This window comes from Heterodontus francisci, chromosome 5 (genome assembly GCF_036365525.1).
Source record: "Heterodontus francisci isolate sHetFra1 chromosome 5, sHetFra1.hap1, whole genome shotgun sequence".
NCBI classification, from domain to species: domain Eukaryota; kingdom Metazoa; phylum Chordata; class Chondrichthyes; order Heterodontiformes; family Heterodontidae; genus Heterodontus; species Heterodontus francisci.
This window is the reverse complement of record NC_090375.1, coordinates 1,682,033-1,701,579: the sequence shown is the minus strand read 5'-3', so window position 1 is coordinate 1,701,579 and position 19,547 is coordinate 1,682,033. Positions and strand designations below refer to the sequence as shown.

The window sequence follows — 19,547 nt, the reverse complement described above, 5'->3', positions numbered from 1 at the left end:
TGTCAGAGAGTGAAGGGGAGTGTCTGAGAGTGTCAGAGAGTGAAGGGGAGTGTCAGAGAGTGTCAGAGAGTGAAGGGGAGTGAAGGGGAGTGAAGGGGAGTGTCAGAGAGTGTCAGAGAGTGAAGGGAAGTGTCAGAGAGTGTCAGAGAGTGTCAGAGAGTGAAGGGGAGTGAAGGGGAGTGAAGGGGAGTGAAGGGGAGTGAAGGGGAGTGTCAGAGAGTGAAGGGGAGTGTCAGAGAGTGTCAGAGAGTGAAGGGGAGTGTCAGAGAGTGTCAGAGAGTGAAGGGGAGTGTCAGAGAGTGTCAGAGAGTGAAGGGGAGTGTCAGAGAGTGTCAGAGAGTGTCAGAGAGTGAAGGGGAGTGTCAGAGAGTGTCAGAGAGTGAAGGGGAGTGTCAGAGAGTGTCAGAGAGTGAAGGGGAGTGAAGGGGAGTGAAGGGGAGTGAAGGGGAGTGAAGGGGAGTGTCAGAGAGTGTCAGAGAGTGAAGGGGAGAGAAGGGGAGTGAAGGGGAGTGTCTGAGTGTGACAGAGAGTGTCAGTGAGTGTCAGAGAGTGTCAGAGAGTGTCAGTGAGTGTCAGTGAGTGTGAGAGAGTGTCAGAGAGTGTCAGAGAGTGTGAGAGAGTGTCAGAGAGTGTCAGAGAGTGTCAGAGAGTGTCTGAGTGTGACAGAGAGTGTCAGAGAGTGTGAGAGAGTGTGAGAGAGTGTGAGAGAGTGTCAGAGTGTGAGAGAGTGACAGAGAGCGTCAGAGAGCGTCAGAGAGTTCCAGAAAGTGCCAGAAAGTTTCAGAGAGTGACGGAGAGTGTCGGAGAGTGAAGGGGAGTGTCAGAGAGTGCCAGAGAGCGCCAGAGAGCGTCAGTGAGTGTCTGAGTGTGACAGAGAGTGTCAGTGAGTGTGAGAGAGTTTCAGAGAGCTTCAGAGAGCGTCAGAGAGTGTCGGAAAGTTTCGGAGAGTGTCGGAGAGTGTCGGAGAGCGTCGGAGAGCGTCGGAGAGCGTCCGAGAGTTTCAGAGAGTTTCGGAGAGTGTCGGAGAGCGTCGGAGAGCGTCGGAGAGCGTCGGAGAGCTTCGGAGAGTTTCGGAGAGCGTCGGAGAGCGTCGGAGAGTGTCAGAGAGCGTCAGAGAGTGTCGGAGAGTGTCGGAGAATGTCGGAGAATGTCGGAGAGTGAAGGGGAGTGTCAGAGAGTGAAGGGGAGTGTCAGAGAGTGAAGGGGAGTGTCAGAGAGTTAAGGGGAGTGTCAGAGAGTGACAGAGAGTGACAGAGAGTGTCAGAGAGTGTCGGAGAGTGAAGGGGAGTGAAGGGGAGTGAAGGGGAGTGTCGGAGAGTGACAGAGAGTTTCACAGAGTGACAGAGAGTGACAGAGAGTGACAGAGAGTGACAGAGAGTGACAGAGAGTGTCAGATTGTGTCAGAGAGTGTCTGAGAGGTTCAGGGAGTGACAGAGAGTGACAGAGAGTGACAGAGAGTGTCAGAGTCTTATGAGGAAAGAATGGACAGGCTAGGCTTGGATCCACTGGAATTTAGAAGAGTATACGAAAATGAGGGGTCTTGACAGGGTGGATGTGGAAAGGATGTTTCCTCTTGTGGGGGAATCTAGAACTAGGGGTCACTGTTTAAAAATAAGGGGTCTCTCATTTAAGACAGAGATGAGGAGAAATGTTTTCTCAGAGGGTCGTGAGTCTTTGGAATTCTCTTCCTCAAAGGCAGTGGAAGCAGAGTCTTTGAATATTTTTAAGGCAGAGGTAGATAGATTCTTGATAAGCAAAGGGGTGAAAGGTGAAAGGTCCCCTGTGGCCGTTCCCCTCAATAATAAGTATACCGTTTTGGATACGGTTGTGGGGGGGCGGGGGGTAACCTACCAGAGGAAAGCCACAGTGGCCAGGTCTCTGGCACTGAGCCTGGCTCTGTGGCTCAGAAGGGAAGGGGGGAGAATAGGAGAGCGATAGTGACAGGAGATTCAATGGTTTGAGGAACAGACAGGAGATTCTGTGGTCGCGAACGAGACTCCCGGATGGTATGTTGCCTCCCGGGTGCCAGGGTCAGGGATGTCTCGGATCGAGTCTACGGGATTCTTAAGGGGTAGGGGGAGCAGCCAGAAGTCGTGGTACACATCGGTACCAATGACATAGCTGGGAAAAGGGATGAGGACCTGAAAAGCAAATATAGGGAGTTAGGTTGGAAGCTAAAAGGCAGGACGAGCAGAGTAGTAATCTCAGGATTGATAACGGTGCCACGTGCTAGTGAGGCTAGAAACAGGGAGCGAGTGCAGCTGAACACGTGGCTACAGAGCTGGTGTAGGAGGGAGGGCTTCAGATATGTGGATCATTGGGATACCTTCTGGGGAAGGTGGGACCTGTACAAGAAGGACGGGTTGCATCTGAACTGGAGGGGCACCAATATCCTGGGCGGGAGGTTTGCTAGAGCTCTTCGGGAGGGTTTAAACTAGTTTGGCAGGGGGATGGGAACCGGAGCTACGGATCAGTAGATGGGGTAGCTGTTGAACAGGCAGATACCGAGTGCAGAGAGTCTGTGAGGAAGGTTAGACAGTTGACAGGGCAAAGTTGCAGCCAGTATGATGGGTTGAAGTGTGTCTATTTTAACGCAAGAAGTGTCAGGAATAAGGGTGATGAACTTAGAGCATGGATCAGTACTTGGAGCTACGATGTTGTGGCCATTACGGAGACTTGGATATCACACGGGCAGGAATGGATGTTGGATGTTCCGGGGTTTAGATGTTTCAAAAGGAATAGGGAGGGAGGTAAAAGAGGTGGGGGAGTGGCATTGCTAATCAGGGATAGTATCACAGCTGCAGAAAGGGAGGTCATCGAGGAGGGTTTGTCTACTGAGTCATTATGGGTGGAAGTCAGAAACAGGAAAGGAGCAGTCACTTTGTTGGGAGTTTTCTATAGACCCCCCAATAGCAACAGAGACACGGAGGAACAGATTGGGAGGCAGATTTTGGAAAGGTGCAGAAGTAACAGGGTTGTTGTCATGGGTGACTTCAACTTCCCTAATATTGATTGGAACCTCCTTAGTGCAAATAGTTTGGATGGAGCAGTTTTTGTCAGGTGTGTCCAGGAAGGTTTCCTGACTCAATATGTTGATAGGCCAACCAGAGGGGAGACGATGTTGGATTTGGTGCTTGGCAACGAACCAGGCCAGGTGGCAGATCTCTCGGTGGGAGAGCATTTCGGTGATAGTGATCACAACTCCCTGACCTTTACTATAGTCATGGAGAGGGACAGGAGCAGACGGAATGGGAAAATAGTTAATTGGGGGAGGGGGAATTACAATGCTATTAGGCAGGAACTGGGGAGCTTAAATTGGGAACAGATGTTCTCAGGGAAATGCACGACAGAAATGTGGAGGTTGTTTAGGGAGCACTTGCTGCGACTGCTGGATAGGTTTGTCCCGATGAGGCAAGGAAGGGATGGTAGGGTGAAGGAACCTTGGATGACAAGAGATGTGGAACAGCTAGTCAAGAGGAAGAAGGAAGCTTACTTAAGGTTGAGGAAGCAAGGATCAGACAGGGCTCTAGAGGGTTACAAGGTAGCCAGGAAGGAACTGAAGAATGGACTTAGGAGAGCTAGAAGGGGACATGAAAAAGTCTTGGCGGGTAGGATTAAGGAAAATCCCAAGGCGTTCTACACTTATGTGAGGAACAGGAGGATGGCCAGAGTGAGGGTAGGGCCGATCAGGGATAGTGGAGGGAACTTGTGCCTGGAGTCGGAGGAGGTAGGGGAGGTCCTAAATGAATACTTTGCTTCAGTATTCACTAGTGAGAGGGACCTGGTCGTTTGTGAGGACAGCGTGGAACAGGCTGATATGCTCGAACAGGTTGAGGTGAAGAGGGAGGATGTGCTGGGAATTTTGAAAGACATGAGGATAGATAAGTCCCCGGGGCCAGACGGGATATACCCAAGGATATTCCGGGAAGTGAGGGAAGAGATTGCCGCGCCTTTGGCGATGATCTTTGCGTCCTCACTGTCCACTGGAGTAGTACCAGATGATTGGAGGGTGGCAAATGTTATTCCCTTATTCAAGAAAGGGAATAGGGATAACCCTGGGAATTACAGACCAGTCAGTCTTACGTCGGTGGTGGGCAAATTATTGGAGAGGATTCTGAGAGACAGGATTTATGATTATTTGGAAAAGCATGGTTTGATTAGAGACAGTCAGCATGGCTTTGTGAGGGGCAGGTCATGCCTCACAAGCCTTATTGAATTCTTTGAGGATATGACAAAACACATTGATGAAGGAAGAGCAGTGGATGTGGTGTATATGGATTTTAGCAAGGCGTTTGATAAGGTTCCCCATGGTCGGCTCATTCAGAAAGTAAGGAGGCATGGGATTCAGGGAAATTTGGCTGTCTGGATACAGAATTGGCTGACCCATAGAAGACAGAGGGTGGTAGTAGATGGAAAGTATTCAGCCTGGAGCTCGGTGACCAGTGGTGTTCCGCAGGGATCTGTTCTGGGACCTCTGCTCTTTGTGATTTTTATAAATGACTTGGATGAGGAAGTGGAAGACTGGGTTAGCAAGTTTGCCGATGACATGGAGGTTGCTGGAGTTGTGGATAGTGTGGAAGGCTGTTGTAGGTTGCAACGAGACATTGACAGGATGTAGATCTGGGCTGAGAAGTGGCAGATGGAGTTTAACCTGGAAAAGTGTGAAGTGATTCATTTTGGAAGGTCGAATTTGAATGCGGAATACAGGCTTAAAGACAGGATTCTTGGTAGTGTGGAGGAACAGAGGGATCTTGGGGTCCATGTCCATAGATCGCTCAAAGTTGCCACCCAAGTTGATAGGGTTGTTAAGAAGGCGTATGGGGTGTTGGCTTTCATTAACAGGGGGATTGAGTTTAAGAGCCGCGAGGTTATGCTGCAGTTCTATAAGGCCCTGGTTCGACCACACTTGGAATATTGTGTTCAGTTCTGGTCGTCTCATTATAGGAAGGATGTGGAAGCTTTAGAGAGGGTGCAGAGGAGATTTACCAGGATGCTGCCTGGACTGGAGGGCATGTCTTATGACGAACGGTTGAGGGAGCTAGGGTTTTTCTCATTGGAGCTAAGAAGGATGAGAGGTGACTTGATAGAGGGGTACAAGATGATGAGAGGCATAGATAGAGTGGATAGTCAGAGACTTTTTCCCAGGGCGGAAAGGGCTATCACCAGGGGGCATAATTTTAAGGTGAATGGAGGAAGGTTTCGGGGAGATGTCAGAGGTAGGTTCTTTACACAGAGAGTGGTGGGTGCGTGGAATGCACTGCCAGCGGTGGTAGTAGAAGCAGATACATTAGGGTCATTTAAGCGACTCTTGGATAGGTACATGGGTGATAGTAGAATGAAGGGTAGGTAGTTAGTTTGATCTTAGAGTAGGTTAAAGGTTCGGCACAACATCGTGGGCTGAAGGGCCTGTACTGTGCTGTACTGTTCAATGTTTTATGTTCTATGTTCTCGGGGGTAGGTGGAAATGTGGAGTAATCAGTTCAGCCATGAACTTATTGAATGGTGGAGCAGGCTCGAGGGGCCGAGTGGCCTACTCCTGCTCCTAATTTGAATGTTTGTGTGTAAGTAAGTAATCAAACACCTACTGAATTGGCCAGTACATCCACTTTAAGAAAGAATTCAACGTGTTGTAGTCAAAGATGGAGAGGAAAAAGAGGAAATCCCTTCTACATCTCCTCACTTGACCATAACAGAAATTTGGGGGCTCACGTCTGGGACCAAACCCAAAGACAAATGGGAAATTGGAAACGGGAAACCAAATTGATCTCGAGTAATAATTGAAAAACTTCGGCAGAGGTTTTCTTGTGGTTTTCAGTGGTCGAGGACTAAAATGACCACATTCGAGGCCGTACCTTCCTGGGACAGAGTGAAGTAACTTGGGCCAGGTTAAAAGCCCTATCTGTTGAAGAGTTGAAGAATGTAGCTGGGCAGTTGGAGCTTCGTATCTATCCAAAAGCTAGGAAACCTGCAATCCTAAAACTTTTGGCTGACCATTTTAAAATTGACACTCAAGCACTGGAGACAGGCATAGAACCTGAAACAGACAAAGTAACATTCGCTAGAACAGAGGAGACTAGAATTAGAATTCCAGAAAGAGAAATAACAGAGAGAGTTTCAGGAAAGGGAAAAAGAAAGAACTTTCCAAAGGGAGTTAAGGCAGGTCAAACTGAACAGGGGAAGATCCAAAATAAAAACAATTAATGCTGGAACCACTCAGCAGGTCTGGCAGCATCTGTGAAAAGAGAAGCAGAGTTAACCTTTCGGGTCAGTGATTCTTCTTCGGAACTGACCCGAAACGTTAACTCTGCTTCTCTTTTCACAGATGCTGCCAGACCTGCTGAGTGATTCCAGCATTTCTTGTTTTTATTTCAGATTTCCAGCATCCGCAGTATTTTGCTTTTATTTTCGGGGAAGATCCAATATACCCAGAGAAGTCACCGCTAGTGGAAGAGTTACCCTTAGCTCAGGACCTAGTGCTGAGCTCTTAAAGGTCCCCTAGTTAATACAAAAGTTCAATCGGGGGATGTGGAAGCATTTTTTGGATCTTTTGAAAAGCTTACAAAACAGTTGAAGTGGCCGGCTGAGAGCTGGACACTGTTATTGCAAAGCAAACAAACAGGAAAAGCCCATGAGGGTTAGTCACTGTTGCCTGATGAGAGTTGATCAGATTATGAGATGGCTAAAAGTGCTATCCTGAGTGCAGACAAACTAGTACCAGAGGCATACCGCCAAAAATTCCGAACTGATCGAAAGCAGCCGGAACAAACTTCGAAAGGGTTAAGCAACTCGTTCTTGACAGATGAATACGGCAACAAGAATTGAGGGAGCTAGGTAGCAGGTTGAAAAGCAAGACCTCTAAGGTTGTATTCTCTGGATTACCCCCAGTGCCACGTGCTAGTGAGTTTAGAAATAGGAGGACAGAGCAGATGAAAGCGTGGCTGAGATGGTGCAGGAGATCCTTCCTGCATCTACCCTGTCAAGTCCTGTTAGAATTTTATAGGTTTCTATGAGATCCCCCCTCACTGTTCTGAACTCCAGCGAATATAATCCTAACCGACTCAATCTCTGTTCATATGTCAGTCCCACCATCCCAGGAATCAGTCTGGTAAACCTTCGCTGCACTCCCTCCATAGCAAGAACATCCTTCCTCAGATAAGGAGACCAAAACTGCACAAAATATTCCAGGTGTGGCCTCACCAAGACCCTGTATAATTGCAGCAAGACATCCCTGCTCCTGTACTCGAATCCTCTCACTATGAAGGCCAACATACTATTTGCCTTTTTTACCGCCTGTTGCACCTGCATGCTTACCTTCAGTGACTGGTGTACGAGAACACCCAGGTCTCGCTGCATATTCCCCTCTCTCAGTTTATAGCCGTTCAGATAATAATTTGCCTTCCTGTTTTTGCTACCAAAGTGAATAACCTCACATTTATCCACATTATACTGCATCTGCCATGCATTAGCCCACTCACTCAACTTGTCCAAATCACCCTGAAGCCTCTCTGCATCCTCCTCACAACTCACCCTCCCACCCAGTTTTGTGTCATCTGCAAATTTGGAGATATTACATTTAGTTCCCTCATCTAAATCATTAATATATATTGAAAATAGCTAGGGTCCTAGCACCGATCCCTGCGGTACCCCACTAGTCACTGCCTGCCATTCGGAAAAAGACCCATTTATCCCTACTCTTTGTTTCCTGTCTGCCAACCAATTTTCTATCCATCACAATACACTATCCCCAATCTCATGCACTTTAATTTTACATGCTAATCTCTTATGTAGGACTTTGTCGAAAGCCTTCTGAAAGTCCAAATAAACAACATCCACTGGCTCCCCCTCATCAACTCTACTAGTTACATCCTCGAAGAATTCGAGTAGATTTGTCAAGCATGATTTCCCTTTTGTAAATCCATGTTGACTCTGTCCGATTCTACCACTGTTCTCCAAATGCTCTGCTATAAAATCTTTGATAATGGACTCTAGAATTTTCACCACTACCAACGTCAGGCTGACTGGTCTATAATTCCCTGCTTTCTCTCTACCTCCCTTTTTAAATAGTGGGGTTACATTAGCTACCCTCCAATCTGTAGGAACTGTTCCAGAGTCTATAGAATCTTGGAAGATGACCACCAATGCATCCACTATTTCTAGGGCCACTTCCTTAAGTACTCTGGGATGCAGACCAGCAGGCCCTGGGGATTTATCGGCCTTCAATCCCATCAATTTCCCCAACACCATTTCTCTACTAATACTGATTTCTTTCAGTTCCTCTCTCTCACTAAGCCCTGTGTTCCCCAACATTTCTGGTATGATATTTGTGTCCTCCTTTATGAAGACAGAACCAAAGTATTCATTTAGTTGGTCAGCCATTTCTTTATTCCCCATAATAAATTCCCCTGTTTTTGACTGTAAGGGACCTACATTTGTCTTCACCAATCTTTTTCTTTTCACATACCTATAGAAACTTTTACAGTCAGTTTTTCTGTTCCCCGCAATCTTGCTCTCGTACTCTATTTTCTTCTTCTTAATCAATCCCTTTGTCCTCCTTTGCTGAATTCTAAACTGCTCCCAATCCTCAATGCTGGGAGATTTGCTGGTGCTGTTGGGGGGGGGTTTAAACTAATTTGGCAGGGGATGGGATACAGAGTGGAGGTACAGTAGGGGTTAATATTGAACAGAAAGTGAGTCTGTCTGGAAGGATGAGCAAATATAGACCTGGTAAGGTACAAGGGAAAAATGCAAGGTTGGATTGCATCTATTTCAATGCAAGGAGTATCACTCGTAAAGCAGATGAATTGAGGGCGTTGATTAACACATGGGATTATGATATTATTGTTATCACAGAGACATGGTTGAGGGAGGGACAGGACTGGCAGCTCAATATTCCAGGGTAGAGAATCCCCAGGCGCGACAGGGGAGGGGGTAAAAGCTGAGGTGGCATTGCACTGTTGATCAAGGAGTCAATTACTGCAGTACTACATTCACGGAGAAGACTCAGAGGGCAGAGTTCCAGACCGGTAAGTATAAAAACCTTACCTCGGGGATTCGCGGCCTTCATCCAGGGAGAAGACTCGGAGGGCGGAGTTCCAGACCGGTAAGTATAAAAAACTTACCTCGGGGATTCGCGGCCTACATCCAGGGAGAAGACTCGGAGGGCGGAGTTCCGGACCGGTAAGTATAAAAAACTTACCTCTGGTAAGAAAAAAACTGAAAAATGACGTCAGAGGAAAGCTGTGACCTGATTGGCTGGTAGGGAATTTGTACTGAATTTGAAAATAAAACATTGGTAAAAATTGATTAAAACCCTAATTAACTAATTAATAAGTAAAGTAACTAAACCAGAGGGAGGAGATGACTGTATTTAGTTAGCATTTAATATTTATAGTAGAAATCTCGCACGAGGGACGAGGTAGTTAATTATAACAACTTAGGAAGGATATAATAAGTATTTATTTATTTTATATTAATTAACTAATTAGTGCCAGAAATGTCAGTTAGAGGGGTGAAGTGCTTCACCTGTGAGATGTGGGAGGTCCGCGACACTCTACATCTGCAGGAAGTGTACCCAGTTGCAGCTCCTCACAGACGGCATGGATCAGTTGGAGCAGCAACTGGATGCACTTAGGAGCATGCAGGTGGCAGAAAGCGTCATAGACAGGAGTTTTAGAGAAGTGGTTACACCCAAGGTGCAGGCAGATAGATGGGTGACCGCTAGAAGGGGCAGGCAGTCAGTGCAGGAATCCCCTGTGGCTCTCCCCCTCTCCAACAAGTATACCGTTTTGGATACTGTTGGGGGGGATGGCCTATCAGGGGAAAACAGCAGCAGCCAGAGCAGTGGAACCACGGCTGGCACTGTTGTTCAGCAGGGAGGGACAAAGCACAGAAGAGCAATAGTTATAGGGGACTCTATAGTCAGGGGCACAGATAGGCGCTTCTGTGGACGTGAAAGAGACTCCAGGATGGTATGTTGCCTCCCTGGTGCCAGGGTCAAGGATGTCACTGAACGGACAGGGGGCATTCTGAAGGGGGAGGGTGAACAGCCAGAGGTTGTGGTACACATCGGTACCAACGACATAGGCAGGAAGAGGGAGGAGGTCCTGCAGGGGGAGTTCAGGGAGTTAGGTAGAAAGTTAAAAAACAGGACCTCTAGGGTTGTAATCTCGGGATTACTCCCTGTGCCATGTGCCAGTGAGGCTAGAAATAGGAAGATAGTGCAGCTAAACACGTGGCTGAACAGCTGGTGTAGAAGGGAGGGTTTCAGATATCTGGACCATTGGGCTCTCTTCAGGGACAGATGGGACCTGTACAAGAAGGAGGGGTTGCATCTAAACTGGAGGGGCACAAATATCCTGGCTGCGAGGTTTGCTAGCGTCACTCGGGAGGGTTTAAACTAGTGTGGCAGGGGGGTGGGAACCAGAGCAGTAGGACAGCAAGTGAAATAAATGAGGGGGAACGAGTAAATAAGGCCAGTAAGACTGAGAGGAAGAGCAGGCAGGGAGATGTTGCTGAGCACAGCGGGACTGGTGGTCTGAAGTGCATTTGTTTCAATGTGAGAAGTATAACAGGTAAGGCAGATGAACTCAGAGCTTGGATTGGTACTTGGAACTATGATGTTGTTGCTATTACAGAGACTTGGTTGAGGGAAGGACAGGATTGGCAGCCAAATGTTCCAGGATTTAAAAGCTTCAGGCGGGATAGAGGGGGATGTAAAAGGGGTGGGGGAGTTGCATTACTGGTTAAGGAGAATATCACAGCTGTACTGCGGGAGGACACCTCGGAGAGGTCATGCAGTGAGGCAATATGGGTGGAGCTCAGGAATAGGAAGGATGCAGTCACGATGTTGGGGGTTTACTACAGGCCTCCCAACAGTCAGCGGGAGGTAGAGGAGAGGATATGTAGACAGAATTTGGAAAGATGTAAAGGTAACAGGGTTGTAGTGGTGGGTGATTTTAACTTCCCCAATATTGACTGGGACTCACTTAGTGCGAGGGGCTTGGATGGGACACAATTTGTGAGGAGCATCCAGGAGGGCTTCTTGAAACAGTATGTAGATAGTCCAACTTGGGACGGGGCTGTACTGGACCTGGTATTGGGGAATGAGCCTGGCCAGGTAGTTGAAGTTTCGGTAGGGGAGCATTTCGGGAACAGTGACCATAATTCCATAAGTTTTAAGGTACTTGTGGATAAGGATAAGAGTAGTCCTCGGGTGAAGGTGCTAAATTGGGGGAAGGCTAATTATAACAATATTAGGCAGGAACTGAAGAATTTAGATTGGGGGCAGCTGTTTGAGGGTAAATCAACATCTGACATGTGGGAGTCTTTCAAACATCAGTTGATTAGAATCCAGGACCAGCATGTTCCTGTGAGGAAGAAGCATAAGTTTGGCAAGTTTCGGGAACCTTGGATAACGCGGGATATTGTGAGCCTCGTCAAAAAAAAAGGAAGCATTCATAAGGGCTGGAAGGTTAGGAACAGACGAATCCCTTGAGGAAAATAAAGACAGTCGGAAGGAACTTAAGCAAGAAGTCAGGAGGGTTAAAAGGGGTCATGAGAAGTCATTGGCAAACAGGATTAAGGAAAATCCCAAGGCTTTTTATACGTATATAAAGAGCAAGAGGGTAACTAGGGAAAGGGTTGGCCTACTCAAGGACAGAGGAGGGAATCTATGTGTGGAGCCAGAGGAAATGGGCGAGGTACTAAATGAGTACTTTGCAACAGTATTCACCAAGGACAAGGACTTGGTGGATGATGAGCCGAGGGAAGGGAGTGTAGATAGTCTCAGTCATCTCATTATCAAAAAGGAGGTGGTGTTGGGTGTCTTGCAAAACATTAAGGTAGATAAGTCCCCAGGGCCTGATGGGATCTATCCTGGAATACTGAGGGAGGCAAGGGAGGAAATTGCTGGGGTCTTGACAGAAATCTTTGTATCCTCATTGGCTACAGCTGAGGTCCCAGAGGACTGGAGAATAGTCAATGTTGTTCCTTTGTTTAAGAAGGGTAGCAAGGATAATCCAGGAAATTATAGGCTGGTGAGCTTTACGTCAGTGGTAGGGAAATTATTAGAGAGGATTCTTCGGGACAGGATTTACTCCCATTTGGAAACAAATGGACTTATTAGCGAGAGACAGCATGGTTTTGTGAAGGGGAGGTTGTGTCTCACTAATTTGACTGAATTTTTTGAGGAAGTGACGAAGATGATTGATGAAGGAAGGGTGGTGGATGTTATCTATATGGACTTCAGTAAAGCCTTTGACAAGGTCCCTCATAGCAGACTTATACGAAAGGTGAAGTCACACGGGATCAGAGGTGAGCTGGCAAGATGGATACAGAACTGGCTCAGTCATAGAAGACAGAGGGTAGCAGTGGAAGGGTGCTTTTCTGAATGGAGGAATGTGACTAGTGGTGTTCCGCAGGGATCAGTGCTGGGACCTTTGCTGTTTGTAGTATATATAAATGATTTGGAGGAAAATGTAGCTGGTCTGATTAGTAAGTTTGCGGACGACACAAAGGTTGGTGGAGTTGTGGATAGTGATGAGGATTGTCAGAGGATACAGCAGGATATAGATCGGTTGGAGACTTGGGCGGAGAAATGGCAGATGGAGTTTAATCCGGACAAATGTGAGGTAATGCATTTTGGAAGATCTAGTGCAGGTGGGAAGTATACAGTGAATGGCGGAACCCTTAGGAGTATTGATAGGCAGAGAGATCTGGGCGTACAGGTCCACAGGTCACTGAAAGTGGCAACGCAGGTGGATAAGATAGTCAAGAAGGCATACGGCATGCTTGCCTTCATCGGTCGGGGCATAGAGTATAAAAATTGGCAAGTCATGCTGCAGTTGTACAGAACCTTAGTTAGGCCACACTTCGAATATTGCGTGCAATTCTGGTCGCCACACGACCAGAAGGACGTGGAGGCTTTGGAGAGGGTACAGAAGAGGTTTACCAGGATGTTGCCTGGTCTGGAGGGCATTAGCTATGAGGAGAGGTTGGAAAAACTCGGATTGTTTTCACTGGAACGACGGAGGTGGAGGGGCAACATGATAGAGGTTTACAAAGTTATGAGTGGCATGGACAGAGTGGATAGTCAGAGGTTTTTTCCCAGGGTGGAAGAGTCAGTTACTAGGGGACATAGGTTTAAGGTGAGAGGGGCAAAGTTTAGAGGGGATGTGCGAGGCAAGTTCTTTACACAGAGGGTGGTGAGTGCCTGGAACTTGCTGCCGGGGGAGGTGCTGGAAGCAGGTACGATAGCAACGTTTAAGAGACATCTTGACAAATACATGAATAGGATGGGAATAGAGGGATACGGACCCCGGAAGTGCTGAAGGTTTTAGTTTCGGCTGGCATCAAGATCGGCGCAGGCTTGGAGGGCCGAATGGCCTGTTCCTGTTCTGTACTGTTCTTTGTTATTTGTTGTGTTTGTAAGGAGGGATGACATCTTCGAAGGTTCTTCAAATGAGGCCATTTGGGTAGAACTTAAAAACAAAAAGGGAGGCAATCTCTTTGCTGGGAGTGTACTACAGGCCTCCAAACAGTCAGGGAGAGGTTGAGGAGCAGATATGTAAGCAAATCTCTGAGAGGTCTAAAAATAATAGGGTAATAATAGTAGGTGATTTCAACTTCCACAATATTAACTGGGATAGTCTTTGTGCAAAAGGCAGAAGGGGGCAGAATTCCTAAAATGTGTACAGGAGAGCTTTTTGAGCCAGTACGTAGAAAGTCCAATAAGAGGAGGGGCAGTACTGGACCTAATCCCAGGGAATGAAACTGGACAATTGTTAGAAGTGTCAGTGGGGGAACATTTCGGGGATAGTGACCATAACTCTAAGATTTAAGGCAGTTATGGAAAAGGACAAAGACGGGCTGGAAATAAAGGTACTGATTGGGGGAAGGCCGATTTCAATATGATAACACAGGATCTGGCCAAAGTGAACTGGGAGCAGCTCCTTATAGGAAAGTCTACATCAGATCAGTGGGAGTCATTCAAAGAGGAAATAGTGAGAGTTCAGAGCCAACATGTACCCGTTAGGGTGAAGGGTAGGATCAACAAGTCCAGGGAACCCTGGATGTCAAGGGATATACAGCATTGGATCAGGGAAAAAAATGAGCCTTATGGCAGATTCGGAGTGCTGAAAACAGCGGAGGCACTAGAGGAGTATAGAAAGTGTAGGGGGACACTTAAAAAAGTAATTAGGAGAGCAAAGAGGGGGCATGAAAAAACACTGGCGGGCAAGATAAAGGAAAATCCTAAGGCGTTTTATAAGTATATTAAGGGCCAGAGGATAACCAGGGAAAGAGTAGGGTCCATTAGGGACCAAAGTGGCAATCTGTGTGTGGAGCCGGAGGACATAGGTGAGGTTTTAAATGATTACTTTTCATCTGTGTTCACTATGGAGAAGGACGATGTAGGTATAGCGATCAGGGAGGTGGATTGTGATATACTTGAACAAATTAGCATTGAAAGGGAGGATGTATTAGCTGTTTTAGCGGGCTTAAAAGTGGATAAATCCCCAGGCCCAGATGAGATGTATCCCAGGCTGTTATGTGAGGCAAGGGAGGAGATAGCAGGGGCTCTGACACAAATTTTCAAATCCTCTCTGACCACAGGAGAGGTACCAGAGGACTGGAGGACAGCGAATGTGGTACCATTATTCAAGAAGGGTAGCAAGGATAAACCAGGTAATTACAGGTCGGTGAGTCTAACATCAGTGGTTGGGAAACTATTGGAAAAAATTCTGAGGGACAGGATTAATCTCCACTTGGAGAGGTCGGGATTAATCAGGGACAGTCAGCATGGCTTTATCAGCAGAAGATCGTGTCTAACTAACTTGATTGAATTTTTCGAGGAGGTGACTAGATGTGTAGATGAGGGTAAAGCAGTTGATGTAGTCTACATGGACTTCAGTAAGGCTTTTGATAAGGTCCCACATGGGAGATTGGTTAAGAAGGTAAGAGCCCATGGGATCTCGGGCATTTTGGCAAATAGGATCCAAAATTGGCTTAGTGGCAGGAGGCAGAGGGTGATGGTCGAGGGTTTTTTTGCGACTTGAAGCCTGTGACCAATGGTGTACCACAGGGATCGGTGCTGGGACCCTTGCTGTTTGTACATTAATGATTTAGACATGAATATAGGAGGTATGATCAGTAGGTTCGCAGATGACATGAAAATTGGTGGTGGTGTAAATAGTGAGGAGGAAAGCCTTAGATTACAGGACAATATAGATGGGCTGGTAAGATGGGCGGAGCTGTGGCAAATGGAATTTAATCCTGAAAAGTGTGAGGTAATGCATTTTGGGACAAGGCAAGGGAATATACAATGGATGGTAGGACCCTCAGAAGTACAGAGGGTCAGAGGAACCTTGGTGTACTTGTCCATAGATCACTGAAGGCAGCAGCACAGGTAGATAAGGTGGTTCGGAAGGCATATGGGATACTTGCCTTTATTAGCCAAGGCATAGAATATAAGAGCAGGGAGGTTATGATGGAGCTGTATAAAACGCTAGTTAGGTCACAGCTGGAGTACTGTGTACAGTTCTGGTCACCACACTATAGGAAGGATGTGATTGCACTGGAGAGGGTGCAGAGGAGATTCACCAGGATGTTGCCTGGGCTGGAGCATTTCAGCTATGAAGAGAGTCTGAAAAGGCTAGGGTTGTTTTCCCTTAGAGCAGAGAAGGCTGAGCAGGGACATGATTGAGGTATACAAAATTATGAGGGGCATTGATAGGTTAGATAGGAAGAAACTTTTTCCCTTAGTGGAGGAGTCAATAACCAGGGGACATAGACTTAAGGTAAGGGGCAGGAGGTTTAGGGGGGATTTGAGGAAACATTTTTTCACCCAGAGGGTGGTTGGAATCTGGAACACACTGCCTGAAGAGGTGGTAGAGGCAGGAACCCTCACAACATTTAAGAAGTATTTAGATGAGCACTTGAAACACCATAGCATACAAGGCGACGGACCAAGTGCTGGAAAATGGGATTAGAATAGTTGGGTGCTGGATGGTCAGCACAGACACGATGGGCCGAAGGGCCTGTTTCTATGCTGTATAACTCTATGACTCTATGAATTAAGATAGAGTCCACGTATGAAAACCTCAGAGGGATGATTCTCCTCGAGGAGTTCAAAACTCACTTCCCCTTTCCATAAGAAACCATGTCGGGGAGTAAAAGGTTCCAACAGCCAGGCAGGCACGCAGCAATCCTGGCTGATGATTATACACTTATTCACAACACTTGCCCCAAGAGAAACCCTTCCCTAGTCACCTCCAAAAACCTGACAAGGATAGAAGGTGGGAGAGTGATAGGAGGATGAACAGCCATAAGCGAGAAGGGAAAGCTGGCAACACAGGGGGCCCTCCTCAGGCCAAAAAGGAAGGTGCAGAGAATAGGAGTGACAGCAGAAGCTTGTATGTTTCCATTGTAACAAGGCAGGTCACCTTCCAGCTGACTGCCGGACGTTACAGGGAAAACCCATAGGTTTAGTCGGGGTACAGTAGACCAGTGCAGGAAAAGGGGCACTGATGGAAAGCACAGCAGACCAGGCTGTGGCTTTAACTGCAGCAGTGAAACCCAGTAAACCTACCATTGTGAATGCAGGAAACATTAACAAAATCCCTGAGAGTTACCAGGATTTTGTGTCCAGAGGAAATGTGACCCCATACCCCTCGAGTGCGGCAAGTATTGGAGAACAGTGGTAGAATCGGACAGAGTCAGCATGGATTTACGAAAGGGAAATCATGCTTGACAAATCTACTCGAATTCTTCGAGGATGTAACTAGTAGAGTTGATGAGGGGGAGCCAGTGGATGTTGTTTATTTGGACTTTCAGAAGGCTTTTGACAAAGTCCCACAGAAAAGATTAGCGTGTAAAATTAAAGCGCATGGGATTGGGGATAGTGTATTGTGATGGATAGAAAATTGGTTGGCAGACAGGAAACAAAGAGTAGGGATAAATGGGTCTTTTTCCGAATGGCAGGCAGTGACTAGTGGGGTACCGCAGGGATCGGTGCTAGGACCCTAGCTATTTTCAATATATATTAATGATTTAGATGAGGGAACTAAATGTAATATCTCCAAATTTGCAGATGACACAAAACTGGGTGGGAGGGTGAGTTGTGAGGAGGATGCAGAGAGGCTTCAGGGTGATTTGGACAAGTTGAGTGAGTGGGCTAATGCATGGCAGATGCAGTATAATGTGGATAAATGAGAGGTTTTCCACTTTGGTAGCAAAAACAGGAAGGCAGATTATTATCTGAACGGCTATAAACTGAGAGAGGGGAATATGCAACGAGACCTGGGTGTTCTCGTACACCAGTCGCTGAAGGTAAGCATGCAGGTGCAACAGGCGGTAAAAAGGGCAAATAGTATGTTGGCCTTCATAGCGAGAGGATTCGAGTACAGGAGCAGGGATGTCTTGCTGCAATTATACAGGGCCTTGGTGAGGCCACACCTGGAATATTGTGTGCAGTTTTGGTCTCCTTATCTGAGGAAGGATGTTCTTGCTATGGAGGGAGTGCAGCGAAGGTTTACCAGACTGATTCCTGGGATGGTGGGACTGACGTATGAGGAGAGATTGAGTCGGTTCAGATTATATTCGCTGGAGTTCGGAAAAGTGAGGGGGGATCTCATAGAAACCGATAAAATTCTAACAGGACTTGACAAGGTAGATGCAGGAAGGATGTTCCCGTTGGTGGGGAAGTCCAGAACCAGGGTCGTAGTCTAAGGATACAGGGTTAACTTTTCAGGACTGAGATGAGGAGAAATATCTTCACCCAGAGAGTGGTGAGCCTGTGGAATTCACTACCACAGAAAGCAGTTGAGGCAAAAACATTGTATGTTTTCAAGAAGGAGTTAGATATAGCTCTTGGGTCTAAAGGATGAAAGGATACTGGGGGAAAGCGGGAACGAGTTACTGAGTTGGATGATCAGCCATGATCCTAATGAACGGCGGAGCAGGCTCGAAGGGCCAAATGGCCTACTCCTGCTCTTATTTTCTATGTTTCTATGTTTCTATGTCATACTTAGGGATACAGGGACCACCCAATCTCTTCTGCTGGGAAAAGGCATGACCTTTCCCCCAGAGAATGCATTGAATGCGTGAGTGCTCGTAAACGGTATCGGAGGAAAGTATATACCCATACCATTATACCGGGTGGACCTGGAGTACGACCTTGTTTCACGACTGGTGACCATGGGGAATGTCCCTAGTTTACATGTGGATGGGGTTGACCTGTTCCAGGGTAATGATCTGGCGGCGGTGAAGGTGGTAGCTTCCCCAGTGGCTTTAGAGAGACCAAAAGAGGTCAGGGAATGCAGTTAGAGGAAAAGGTCCCTGGCATTTTTCTGACTGTGTTGTGACCCGGTACATGGCCAAACAAGGTCTGTCAGAGGAGACTGAACTGGCACTGCAGACCAACGGCCCTACTTCCTGGTTATTTAAAACAGCTCTTCCTTGGTCGAAGCTCAGCCATTGACCCAGAGTTTTGATGAAGGCAGTTTTGATGAAGGGTCACTGACCTGAAACGTTAACTCTGCTTCTCTCTCCACAGATGCTTCCAGACCTGCTGAATATTTCCGTCATTTCTTGTTTTTATTTCAGATTTCCATCGTCTGCAGTATTTTGCTTTTATTAAAAAAGTTAGCACAGACTGCCCAAACTGAAGCTGAAACAGAGGGATTTCCAGAGTGTTACTATTTAGAGAATGAGATGCTGATGAGGAAGTAGAGACCCCCTCACAGACCTGCAGACTAAGAGTGGACAGTGGTTCACCAGGTAGTGGTGCGGCCGAGGTACCATAGGGAAATATTGAGAATAACCCACGAGATTCCAGTGGCTGGACATGTCTGTATAAGAAAAACCCAAGCCTGCATCAAGACAGCATTTTCACTGGCCACAACTCCACAAGGATGTGGGGAGTTCTGTATGACTTGCTACAGGTGCTAGGTTGTGGGGAAGCCTGCACCTCAAAGTCCTCAACCTGCAATAAAACCTGTCCCTCTAATTCCCATATTGACTTTTGGGGAACCATTCAGCAGAGTGCTGGCAGATTGATTTGGGACCCTTGCCAAAAACAAAAAGGGGTTACCAGTATCTTCTCACTAATATGGACGTGGCTACTCGATTTCCAGACACCATCCCTCCAAGAACTATCTCTGCCAAGGTAATATAACCCAATTCTTCGCCCGATAATGGGCTGCTTGCTGAGATCCAATCAGGGCAGAAATTTTATGTCAAGTATTTTTCAAAAGGTAATCTGGGCATAACCCAGCGAAAGTCCTCAGCCTACCACCCACAGTCACAAAGGACTTTGGAACGGTACCACCAGACCCTGAAGACAATGATCAGGACATACTGCTACGAGTACCCCCATGACTGGGATAAAGGACTGGGATTTCTTCTGTTTGCTGCCAGGAACTCGCCCAATGGCTTTAGTCCCTTTGAATTAATTTATGAACACGAGGTGATAGGTCCTTGACAGCTAATCAAGGAGAGGTTTTTGGGACACAGGGATGAATCTTCTGTTAGACTACATCTCCATGTTCTGA

The 19,547-nt window shown here is 47.0% G+C and overlaps 1 protein-coding gene across 2 annotated transcripts in view; it reads right to left on the bottom strand.

The window, feature by feature from the left end:
• The window catches only part of aoc1 (amine oxidase copper containing 1), a 222,085-nt gene that overhangs the window by 40,757 nt on the left and 161,781 nt on the right, over positions 1 to 19,547 (bottom strand). The window lies entirely within an intron of this gene.